This window comes from Haliaeetus albicilla, chromosome 25 (assembly GCF_947461875.1).
Source record: "Haliaeetus albicilla chromosome 25, bHalAlb1.1, whole genome shotgun sequence".
Taxonomy (NCBI): domain Eukaryota; kingdom Metazoa; phylum Chordata; class Aves; order Accipitriformes; family Accipitridae; genus Haliaeetus; species Haliaeetus albicilla.
Window position 1 is genome coordinate 2,382,200 of NC_091507.1, and position 13,069 is coordinate 2,395,268.

Here is a 13,069-nt window from a genome sequence, read left to right on the forward strand (position 1 = left end):
GTGAAAGCAGAAGTTGAAGTATTTCAAGAAGGAGGCACTTCTTACGACCGTGTCCTTCCCTCTTCTTTCCGCATTGTCTACACGGAGGTGTCTCTTCCCTCGTGGTTATGTGCGGTGTGTAGATACTGAGGGACTCCACTGAGGCTGACAGGGCTGTAGCTGCAGGTAGATTGGACATCTCTGCACGGCACAGCAGTCCCCACACAGGCAGGTTTCTGGGTAGTGCTCGGACACTGATTTCATCCACAAGTGTAATACTGGATGTAACATGCAATGTGAAGGGCTCAGAGTCCCCCTCCTGGGACACAGACGTCCCCTGCCATTGCCCTCTTCAACACACACACCAACACACACTGACTTCAGATGCTTTCCATGCTTGTAGGTAGGTGCTACAACATGGCCTTGGAAATCCTTTCAATGCAGTTAGATTTTAGATTATTCTACAGCAGATCTCTGCCATAGTGACCTGGATATTCGTTAGTTCTGGTTTTTGCTCTACCATCTAAACCATTTTAAGTGGTAATCCACTCTCATGTAATTTGCTCAGTGCAGAAGAGAAGAGGCTTCCTCTTCCTTGTCCTTTGACCTACCTTGAGCCTCAGAAAAAGACTAAGCATGGAGATGCCAGGGCCCTGGGGGGGCCGGGGACTCCTTGGCGTCCCCATGGTGGGTCAGGGCAAGTCCTGTCAGCCATGGCCCATGCCACCCCCAGCCAGGAGCAGGGTTGCTGGGGGGCACTGGGGCAGCCCCAGTCCTGGGCATCGGGCACCTCCTTGGGGATGGGGATAGGCTGGGGCTGGGACGGGCTGTCGGTCCATGTGCGAGGATCAGGATCGGGCCCGGTGATGGGGACCAGGGTGAGACGTGGCCCTGGGATGGCCACACGGGTGCCCTCAGGACCCCCACCAGCAACGTGGTCATTATGTGCTGGGCTGTCAATAAGTGGCTGGGAACAGGCTGTAGATTGAGAAGGAGTGGGGTTTCCCCATTTCGGATTAAAACCAGATATGGATCAGAGCCTTGCACGTCCCGTATTGCATTATGTCCTGAGCAAACTTAGTGCTGGCTGTGGGCCAGGAAGTAATTTTCCAGCCATTTTTCCAGCTGCAGACTGGAGTGCCTTGAATGTAGCCTTTATACTCCTCTAACATCAGGCCCTGAAACAAAGACTAAGTGTGCTCAACAAAGACGTTTTGTTATAACTAGGTGGATTGTATTTACAATTGGGATTACAGTACATGGGAATCAAGATACAGAAATATAAATGAGAAAACCTCTTTCTGATGTTACTGAATAAAATAACCCCCACAGGAATTGCTGTATACTTAGATAGTCATCATGTGGATTACTGGGAAAGTTGAAGGTATTAGTCTCGTAAGAATCCCCGCACATCTGCAGTTATACCCAAGAGTCTGTTTCAATATAGTGCAAAAAATACTATGCGTGTTTAGAGCCACGTTAATTTTAGAGTTGCCATAGAAATTGCTGGCACCTCAACACTTAATTTCGTTTCACAACAGGACAAAATCCAGAGACTTCAAAACCTTCCCTGGAATGGAAATTCTAAAATTCTTAGGAAAAAATATTATTTAAAAAAAAATCTGGAGTTCATTGTAATGTTTTATTTTTCTTATTCAAAACATCACAATGGTTTGCGTTGATTCATTTCAACACTGAGCTGCAGATCATGACTGTGCATCGTCTTGAGGGAGCTGTAGCACCAAATCTCATTCATTCCCACACTGTGAGCAGGGTCCCTGGCTTGACTCCATCTTCTGTAATGCACTCTGAATCACAGGGCTTCCAAGATAAATCCTACAGTTTTGTTCAGAAAGGCGTTATGTGCATTACAGGAAACGGATAATTTCAGCAAAAGCACAAGAGAAAGGAAGTCCACAGCTATAGATGACAGAAGGCATAAAACATTAGGAAAAGGTCACTATGCATTTGCTTATTCATGTCAACTCGAAAAAAAACCCCAAACCAAACAAACCTTTGGAGTCATTCAGACCACAAACACTTTCTGATTTGTATCCAACCACCCAAACCCGAAGTACTTCACTTTGATTTTTATGAATTATTTTAAAAAATGCAAAATAAAAATTCTGCAACTCTTTAAAAAGTATCCAACACAAAAAGTCAGGTGACAGAGTGGACTTACAGCTGTTACTTCTGTTCAGGACTTCTGATGGGAAAATGGATGAAGTGCTTTTAAGTGCAGGAGTGGGAACTTTAGCTCTGGGCGAGCATCCTCCTCTGCTCCTGCCTCTGCCTATACTGCCTTTGCTGCTCCTTTTTTGCTTCTCCTCAGCTGGAGGCTGCTGCCTGCCGTGGTGGAGGGGTGCCCTGTCCAAATGACTCTAAGTCCTAATATTGAACGTATTTAAATAACTTGATTCATTCTGAGTGAAGCAGGTGAGAGAGGCTTTGGTGGCAGCAGAGCTGGCAGATGGGACGGCTGGTGGATTGCACAGCGAGACGACGGTAAGCAGCTAGGAGCAGGCTGGGAGAAAACCACTTGTAGCCGTATTTCACTGAAGTGCAAGGTGAGTTTCTGCTGATTTGGTCCACAGTTTTAAAAGTTCTGCTTTTCTAGCTTACTTTATCACTAGGTACTCCAAGATAAATAGGATTGTTTGAACAAAATATATACTTGCGCTGAAAAAAAGACCCAGTGAGTTAATGTTGACACATGGTGACCTTCTGTAGGTATATTGTAAGTGCGTTGTATTTTTTTTTCAGAAGTAAGTAAACCCACTGTGAATGCCAATGTGACTGCCTTCACTAGAGACAAAATGTAAATTGATTTTAAAAAGTTGCTAAGCACAGTCTAGTGCTGTGGGCTTTCGTGAGTATCCAGAGCCCCTGCAAACTGGGCTGTTCCTGCTGGTGGACAAATACGGAGTTAGGAGAGAAACTTCAGGAATCTTAGGCTACATCAAATGGATGGGGAGCTCACATACAAAGATGAAAAGCTCCACTTCTCAGATCAGAAGAATTTTCCCATTTTGAATCCAAATCAGTTTGCAGGTGCTGACTACATTTTCTCATATGTTTTATTAAAGACTTTTTTTTAAAATTAAATTGTGGAAAGCATGCATACAAGCTACTTTTGCAGAATCAGGCTCTTGCATAATGAAGAAGCCTGCCATTTATACCAATAAAAGTTATTTTCTTTCAGAGAGTAAAGTTCTGGTAAGCATAAATATTCAGGTGATCTCTTGCAATTTGGAGGACTGCATAATCCTAATATTTATTAGTGTGCCACTGTCAGATAAAAATATTCCTTATATGGATAAGACATCTGCAAGGAATGTATACTTTTTGTAACTGCAGTACTCACTTTGACAAATACCAGTTGCGTTTGAGTATGAGCTTGCAGACCCACCATCCTGTCTGGGGCCTTTCAAGGTCTTCAATGTAATTGGCAGCAAGTAGAAGAGAAGAAGCAGAATTATTCCTTTATGTCTCAATTTGACTTAAAAAAAAAAAAAAAGTTCAACATCAGATGATTTAGACTAGTTTTTGTGTTTTATCAGCTGATGATAAGGTACAGCATGCAATCTAATTCTGGGCATTTTAGTATTCTATATGCGCCAGAAACATCGTAACATACCATATAATACTTGGTCCTCTGAGGTCACAGAAATGAAAAGGAGTGTAAGTACTGTAACTTAAAAGAGTATGAGAAGAGTGTACACTCCTAAGCAGGTCTCTGTTTTGTCACCTGATTTCTTCAGTGTAGGCTGCCTTCTTATACAAAGGCATTTCCTCTGCTTCCCCATATGACCCTATAAATACTCTGCATCCTGTGGACTATTTTGTCTCATTCTGATGCCTCATTTTACCCGTGACAGAAAATCACCAGTAAGACTGGGACAGCTCCCGACCCTGGGGACCAATGACTCCAGAAATCCATTGATTACAGTTTTTGCATAGGTGTCTTTTCCTTTGTCTACAATGATTTGGGCTGCCGTTTCATTCCAGCGCTCTGAAAGACAGCATATTCTTTTGTGTGTGTCATGTAGCAATTGGCCGTATTTTTAATCTGTGGTATTTCCTTTTCTTTCCTTTTTTTTCTTCAAACCTGAAGTATTACTGTGTACAGGAAACTGTATAGCTGGAAACGTTGTTAGCCTTGTAGGCAGCTGGATTTTTCTGTCATTAGAGCAGTGACTTGGGATTGAGGCAGTGGCACAGATTTCTTGCTTACTGGGGGAAATCTGCTGCCTGGCCTCTCCCTGCCCAGCACGCTGTAGCCTTCTCTGCTCCTTTTCTTATCTATGTTGGGTATAAGCTCTTTGAGATCGGGGCTGCCTTTGACTAAATATTTGGACAAGATAAAGCATGATGCAATTTAGATATTTTTTGGAACCTCTAGGAACATAATCATGTAAACAAGACTGTTTCAGATGAATCAGGATTTTATCATTTAGCAATTCACTGGCACGCCCCAGTGGGGGGCTGAAACGCAATTTTCCTTATGCCATATGCATGCTGCAGAGTCACTGTGACAAATTGTTCAGGAGCTGGATCTTTTCCCCTCCACAGAAGAAATATTGAGCTAAAACGAAGGCCAGTAAATGCTTAATTACTGATACTAAACCATCTTTCATATATATACTGTGAACATGAAACATATTGGATGGAGCTGCTGTCTGGCGCATTTTCATAATATGTGAAACTGGTAAATCAGAAACAGATGGAAGTACTGAAGCGGGAGAATTGCCCTATTCCCTAATTAACTTGATAACAATGCAGAAGAAGAGCAATATTTGGGTTTTGGGGAAGACCGTTGGGTCAATATTCTCCCAGATAGAAGGTGGATAGCTAGGACGTGAAAATTGTTAGCCAGGATATATATACATTATTATATTGCCCATTCATATTTATCAAGGAGAAGCTTATAAAACAGCTGTTGTTATGGTTCTCTTCTCCATCATTATTTCTCGAACCATCAGATATTCTGCTCTAATGCATTGTATAATGTGATTTTGCATATCAGCACAATGCCAGGCATAGAGCTGGATGAAATTACATTTTTTTCAATGATTTACTGAAAAATATGCTTTCCTGACAAAAGTTATGAATTGAAGGTGAACTGGATTGTTACTTTTGGCTGTTAAAAATAAGTTGAACGTCCCTTTGGATCAACTCATTCTTCATCTGGGAGAGCTGGATTCAAATCCTCTTTGTGCCTGTAAAACCACGCTTCTGGACTATTCAGCTGTGTAAACACGTGTGTGCAAACTTTTGCTCTCCGATGGTTACAGTTCTGCTTCACGTACGTGGTTAGAGGTGCAGCTGACCAGAAACTAGAAGTCCGGTGTCTCACGCCTTGCACACTCCTTCAGCTGGAACCGAAGTGGGGGCTGGAGTTCCCTCGTACTACCTGTGGCCACATCACCTTAAGACTCCTGCCAGTAGCCGAAGGTGTTATTCTCACCCACTTTTGGCTGAAAAGACTAAGCATGATCAAACCTAAGACGACTGCAACAGAAAGGAAGCAATCCAGCATATATCCTATGGCTTGGTGGTTAAAATCCTTTTTTGGGAGGTAAGAGACGTAAATTCACACTGCCACAGGCAGGGAATAAGATGGACCTAGATCTCTTAAGCCCTGGGCAAAGAGTTTAAAAATCACAGAATTACTGAGCAAGAATACAGCTACTGTCCAACAGCTTTCTAAACTTAAACTTCTGCTCTTTTGCCTTTCTTACAAATGCCTTTCAAAAACAATAAGGTTGTTTTTTTTAGATTGCATGGAAAACCTTCAAGTGTTCCATCCACCTTCTGTTTTTTTGCTTTATTTGGCAAGAAAAAGGAAGCTTTTAATTCATTTTGATCCAAAGGGAAAAAAAAAAAAGCTTTATTTGTGTGTTTTCTTCTGGCTTTAGATCTAAAAATCCAGATATTCTAACAGTCCCAACCTTAGCAAATGTGAGAGCATGGGTTTAGTACCATTCCTCTTTCTAAGGGTTTTCCTCTGGGCAAGTCGCTGTATAAGCACAGACCAAAATAAGATTCTGCTCTTAGTGTGATGTATAAAGAGACTCTATGATGCATAAATCAAGCTTTCTGAAAATGGAGAGAGCAGTACAGTGAGCCCAGGTGCTCCATTTCGGCCCTCCGAAGCCAAATGCAGCGGGCATCGTTCAGCCGTGGCTGGAAACCTGATATCCCCTGCTAGCTGCAGGAAACGGGGCATACTGCACTTACAAAGTCCAGGCATACCTTTCCTGAGTCATGATTATGTTAAATGCATTTACTAGGTAAAAATGGAAAAATGAGGGGAATAGAGGAAAAGGATTCCATGCAGTTACTTTTCTTCTCTACTTCATTTTAGAAAAAAAATAATGCTGATGCTCTGGACAGGGGAGGAGGGTGTTTGCTTTCTACACTTCTCTCTCTCTAGTCCCCATCCCACAGAATAACTTACAACATCACTTTCAAGTGAAGCCTCACCCTTCTTTTTGGAATTGGCTTCATGGCACTAGAACAGTTACGATATTTCAAGTATTTCCTAGCTGTAGTCTATGCAGCAATTGCTGATTATCTCTGATGAGCTCTTTGGCACCATGTGCTTGGGACTGATGGACAAACCCCTACAATGGGAGAAGGCTCAGGGGGCGGGCGATGTGCTCATGAAGCTCGGGGAAGAATGCAGGGAGTGACCACAGCTATTGCACATAACAGCTGACCTCATCTCAACACAAAGGGGACTGGAGGGTGCCGCTCGTTTTTGATAAAGGGCTGCATCAGTTGAGTGGATCAGCTGATACACTGAGTTTTGCCTGAGTTACTCAGAAGAGTGTGAATGTCTTCTTAAGTTAGTGAGACCAGTATGGGGAAAGTGTATATACATGGCTCAGCACAGAGTATGAAAACTGAACGATCAATAAAATGAACTTCAAAGAGAGCAACATGCTTGAACTGGCTTCAACCCACGTATTCCTTCCCAGTGACTGGGGATGCCTGACATCATGAAAGTGAGCATAGAGACTGGAAATGGCAATCACATGTGTATCGTGATCCAATTGTATGTTGCAATTGCTATATTGTGCTTGTATTCTGATTTCAGCACAGTGATGTATCACTCTGCTAAATCAAAAACCTGAGTAACATCACATATCTTCAGATATGTAAATGTGGTATTAAACATTAAACCCTCTCTGTGCAGAATATAAAAAAGAACCTGGTCAGACCATATTGCACTCTGACACTGTTTCTGAGCTCTCCTTATTTTTCACTGCTAAATAAAGCTTGCAAAAACCAAAAATCCCATTTGCTGCTTTCCCAGTATTACTTTCTCAAGGAAGCTACTGAGGCAGTCAGAAAAATGTTTGCAATGAGAAATGGAAGTGTGCGCACCATACCAACTCTGCATGAAGATGTGATCCACTCTAAGAGAAGTTCTAAAAGTATGATTATGCCAGCTACCCTGTTACCCTGCCTGAGTCTGCACCACTGTCGCATCTTTGGGAGGAAGCAGAATCTTCCTCAATGATCACCCGGCTTCCTCCCGGACCGACAGCTTCCCTGCTGGAGGGAGAATGGGCTGGAGGGGCAGCGGAGGGGTAGGAGCTCTTCTTCACCCAGTTGCTGTTGACATGTCCATCCACACGTGAACTGATGTAACATTTCTTCGCCCGTGAAATTTTCATGGCTATCCTAATGAACGTAAATGACTGCATATTTTTTTAAATTTTGACAGTCCTTTGCATCAGTAACTTCCTGAATCAATCACTTCTTCTTTACTTATGTGATATGATTAAGCTTTTGGAGTAAGAATATTAAAAAGCTCAGGAGTTAAGCATTCAAAAATTAGGAAAAGTCATATTTAAGACTCTTTGCATTGTTAACTACATGATGATGTACTGATTTTTGTGAGTTCTTAAGATGCAATGTTCGGAAAGTAAATGATATGCCACACTTTAATCATTAATTATTAACTATTGACATGCTTTAATTGTAATTGCTTTCTTAGTCACTGTGTATCTCTTGTTGAATGTATTTGAAATGTATTTTCAGATATATTGTTCAGATCTTTTTTTTCTCTTGTCCTTTTGGACAGAAGACATCTGCTAAGTTCTGAGCTTAGTATTTCTGAGTTCTTGTCACAGCTTGGTTATTGATTTACTGGAAGATATGCCTGTTTCTGAGGACAACAGTTTTTCCAAAGTCTCCTTCACAGTTTAAAAAGATCAATTAACATTTGAAGCTATAAACTGTGTAGGAGAGAAAAGTATTATTATTTGGAAGTCTTTTAAATATTATTGCTCACTAGAGGTAATTGGAAAATGATGCATTGAGACCTGTACTGAACTGTTTCTGAACAAATCTCTGAAAGAAATAGAGTTCTGATTTTCTTCCAACATTTTATGACTTACAGAAAGTTTTGTATAATGCAGGAATATTATTTTAAAGGTAGAACAACTTAATGTCTTTATAAACACTGTACTTTGTTTGACATATTACAGTCAAATGGTTTCCAATAGGACTTTTTTCCTGAAGAATTAAGTGAAATTAAGCTGAAGCTGGAAATGGTGCTAGAATCCCTACCAGAAAACAGTGATCTATAATTGTGTTTCAACTACTATTTCCTGCAGGGCCATATTTTAAATCACAAAAATCTTAGTAGTATCTACTTTGGTGTATTTGGGGGTGAAATACCCATGTGCAGAAAGTGATTAAAACACCCTACCTTCTAATTTCTCCATTACAGCTTCTTTCTGACAACTCCAGACCATTTTTAGTGTACTACAAGCTTAGTTACACTGTATAGCCACACTATTCTCTGCAGATTTATATTCCTTTAATGGTCTTCCAAAGGCCAAGAGGCAACATTTGGCAATATTTACATTATGTGGTGGTCACATCTGTTCAAGGAAGCATTTCAGCTACCACACTTACTTTGTGGCAAGAATAAGAATGATACTCAAATCATTGTGCGAAAACCAGATATAGTATAAAATACATGTATTCAATAAGCAAATGAAATATATGGAGTTATATATGCAGGGATTTGGCATGCTAGGGTCCTTCACCCCCACTTTATTTTCTGAAGCTGTTGAGTCTGACAAAGTTTAAAATAATGTTAAGTAAGTCTTTAAGACTTTGGAGGCTTGGCAATGCTAAATCCTGAAAATTTAGTCTAATGTCAAGCCAGCTGTGGTCAGCCCTCACCAAAATTGCTTTTCCCTGAACTACTCGTTTAAAATGACAGCTGGCCGGCAACCAGCATGTACGTAATGCATTGTGTATTGACATTGTGCAGCTGATATGGAGCTCAACATGATTTTCAAGGCAAATTTGGGAAACTTCCCAAATTATGTCCTAACACCACTGAAAAGATCAGACTACTGAAGTGGAAATAGCTCCACAGCAAAACATAGCTTTTACTTGACCGTGTAAATATTAAGAGAACTTTAAAATTACTCCCAGAGAAAAGTTCATTTCATTTAAGACCTGCATTAGCTCTCTGAGCAAAAATTCTCACTGCTTATTTGCTTTACACCTGGCCTGAAAAGGAAATACTTGTACAGAAATATTTGTTTGAGTGTCTGTCAGGGAAACCTCTCTCTTCTGTGATGAAGGATGCTGGGAGTTCCCAGGCAGAAGTATGGTAACCCTCAAGCCTAGCTCCACAGCTAGTATCTCTTCACAAGCACTGCATGATGCAGAGTGGATATACCTCCTATACCATTCTCTGGGGCCATCTAGAAGTGACTGAAATGAAGACCTGAGAAGCACCCAGGATTGAATTTCTAGCTCTAAGCGTGTGCGCAAATGATCTGAAGATGAATTAGGTCCAACAAGCTGTACTAGATATACGGTTATTCTAAGTACATGTTTTTATACAAAGTGTTTACAAATGGCAGTCTTTCACACCAATCCTATCTTCACATGATGGAGCATTAAAGATTTTCTTCAGGCTCTGTATTATTTGTATTCCCTAAAGATTTAACAAGTTTACATGAATCTCTTTGCCTGGAATCATAGTTGTTTTTTCCCAGAATAATGAAGCTGTTTCACAATCACTGGCAGACATGAGGCCAATAAGATAACATTTCCCACATACTTCACATTCCAGTGTCTTGGAAGGGAGCTTTTAGATATGGCTTCTTAAAAGCAATTGGACGTTTGAATTAAAATGTCTCTGAATGTGGCTCCAAGTCTCAGTCAGTCCATTTCTTGAAACACTGAGTAATACTGATGTGTTGACAGAGTACGGCTATACAAATCCATTAGCAAAAGTCAACACCTGTTCAATAGAAAGCAAGAAACTCTTGTACGCAGCTGCAGCAGTGAAAAAAACCCCACACCTGGAAAACTTTAAAGGTAGGAATTCTTTATTTTCCAACAACAAATTAAAGTGGGCATTTTTCTTTTTACTTGCTCTTGCCCAATCTAACACAAACCTTCTCAAGGAGTAGGAGTTCATATGCAAATTCCTAGTCTCCTCATGCTGTCATTCATCCATTAATCTGTCAATTTTTATTTTTTTCAAATGAAATACTTTTCTGTTTTCAGAGGAAAAATTGCCTTATCATCCATGAACAAAGGAGTCTAGTGGTGCTTTTTTAAGTGTAATAAGGTAGACCTTGGTCAGGCATAATTTTTTTCCTGTTAGACATAAAGTTCTGCATCTCGAAGAGCTTATGTACTGGGAATACTGGCAATCCAGAGAAAGAGCTTATATTTTCTCCAGAGCACACTAGAGAAAAATACTGGTTGCTCCATTTGTGCACAGACAGTGACCATTTCAAAGCATGCCTTTTCAAGGCAAAGCATTGTTAGAATGGCTCGTGAACTTACTGTGTGCTTTGTGACTTTATTTTCTTACAACTTCTGTATTCTTCTGGTGTGTGAGAATCTCACATACATGCAGATCTGCATCCCTTCAAATCTGATCCTGCAGGTATATTGCAATGCAGAGGTATTAAATGAAGCTTTACCTTGCTTCTCCTTCATCTCTGTAATGTCAAAGTACTTACGCTTGTGCCTTTGGTGCCGCTGAAATCTGGCATGTGGAGCCCATTCTTCAGGGGAGGTGTTATGTTTCAGTATGGTGATTTGGTTTAGTAAGGTAGTTAGGCTTTTACTGTGGTTTTTCTTTTCCTGTTTTTTAATGGCGATACGTGTTTACCTTAGAGAGAGCAAGGTCAAAAAAAGCATGCTTTGCTGTGGTCAGTTGTAAGTTCCTGAGGAAGTTCATTCCATGGTCTGTGCACTATCCCCGGGAGAGCTCTCCCCTGCAGAGAGGGAGGCATTATCCTCTGCTACAAAATTCCTTTCTGCTTAAGCCATGATGTTAGCTGCAGTTTTCACTCTGGAGGTTTAGCTGAGCTTTTGGATTTGCTCAGCTTGAGCTGCTAAGTACCTTGAAGGTTTCGCCATTGCATAGATAGTTTGCGGGAAGTTAATGTCGGAGCTGATGCAAGCTTGGTGCAGCCCATCTAGCCTGTGCTGCTGAGGAGAAAGCTCTCCATTAACAGCAGTCCTCTGCAATTTGTCATTGCTGGATGTCTTTTCAGCAAGTAGAGGAATTCCAGCAAAACACAATGAAGGAGTTTTACCAAACTGCTAAAAAGTTGGCTCATTCATTTTTTCTCAAGGCTCAAACCCTCATGAATTCCGTAATGCTTTTGAGTAATGAAACAGGGCAAGGATCTTGCATGGCACCTCTGTGCAGAAACGTTAAAGCTAGGATCTGATGGAATGAGTCAATGCAGTACCAGCTTGGGCTAAAGCTGACCATAGGGCCTTGGACCGATGGCTGCCTCCAAGCTGCAGACCAGGTAACTCAAGACAATCCAGCTTTTTCTAGGGGTAGTATGGGGAAGAGAAAGACCCTTTTTGCTACAATGACACTTCCATGGGAATCAAGAGACCTTACTTTCTAGGTCATCATCTTCCACTAGAAAGCGATTGACTCTCAGGTTTTCGGACAAGACTTATAGCCACCTGGGCAAAGGGAAGACTATTTGTCACTGTGCAACCAAGAATAGAAGAGTGCAGGAGTCAAAGACCACACAAGAAAACGTAAGCCTGCTTCTGCAACCTGATGAGGAGGCCAATTCCTGCTGAAAGTTGGTTCTGCAGTTGGGTTCATCCCTGCTTGATTTAAGAGTTGAATGCTTCTGAGCAGGGGTAGAAGCCCAAGGTAAGTCAGCTCCTTGGCTCAAAGTGGAGGCAGTGGTTGAATTTTAGATACTTGTGGGAGTTTAGTATTACTTTCCGCGGTTTATCTAAGGCTTTGAGGAGAGGCAGTGAACTGAACTGAAGCTCCCACTGTCCAAACTGGCAAGTCCTGCTCTTACCTTAATGATCCTGCCACTTCCCTTGCCTTGAGTCTGGCCAGACCACCTGTGAGTGGAGGCAGCTCACCAGCTCCCTTCTTCCACCCAACATAATCCACCTAGCAAGTTTGTGCTGAGCTAATGAACTGGAGGGGGTTTATGGAAGGTCCAGTGAGCCCCAGAGCTGTTATGAAGACTAAGGTGGGACCATGTCAGAGACTGCAGGAGTTAAAGTCTCAAACGTCGTGGTGGGGCAAGTTCTGCATAATGGCGGGCACTGGAGAACAACGAACTCTGCCTAGCAACGAACCGAAGAAGTCGGTTGGCAGCAGGGTGCGGAGGGCGGGCCGGAGGGCCTGCAGTTCTGCGTTCTGATAGGCTGAGCGGGGCAGCTCACCATATGTGGCCAAAGGCTGAAGAACGGTCGTACTTGCAGGGAGGGAGAAGTTCTGGAGCCCACGGACTCCAGAAGGTTCTGGAAGCACAAATCGCTCATGACCCCTAATTAGCCTAATGAGTTTGAGTGCCTGCCTGAAGGAGGGGCAAGGAGATGATAAAAGGACACGAACTGAAGCCCCACGTGCGCATGACCACCAGAACTGGACCCTTCGGCTGACTGGACCAACGCTGGACCCAGGACCAGTGAAATCTTTCTCTTTTCTCTGTCTCTCTTTTCTTCCTCCCCATAATCCCTACACCTCATCCCTTTAGACATAAACCGTTGACCAAGTCCGGGACTAGGAGTGGATCTGGCCACCCCTTGGCTC

The 13,069-nt window shown here is 42.1% G+C and overlaps 2 long non-coding RNA genes across 2 annotated transcripts in view; one reads left to right on the forward strand and one right to left on the reverse strand.

Annotated features, from left to right (window-relative positions):
• LOC138681945 (uncharacterized) overlaps positions 1-13,069 on the forward strand; it is a 180,627-nt gene that overhangs the window by 110,116 nt on the left and 57,442 nt on the right. The window lies entirely within an intron of this gene.
• LOC138681944 (uncharacterized) lies at positions 1,598-2,772 on the reverse strand. The gene is made up of 2 exons (XR_011322176.1): positions 2,162-2,772; positions 1,598-1,815 (listed from the first exon to the last, which is right to left on the reverse strand). It is a non-coding gene; the product is annotated as an uncharacterized lncRNA (long non-coding RNA).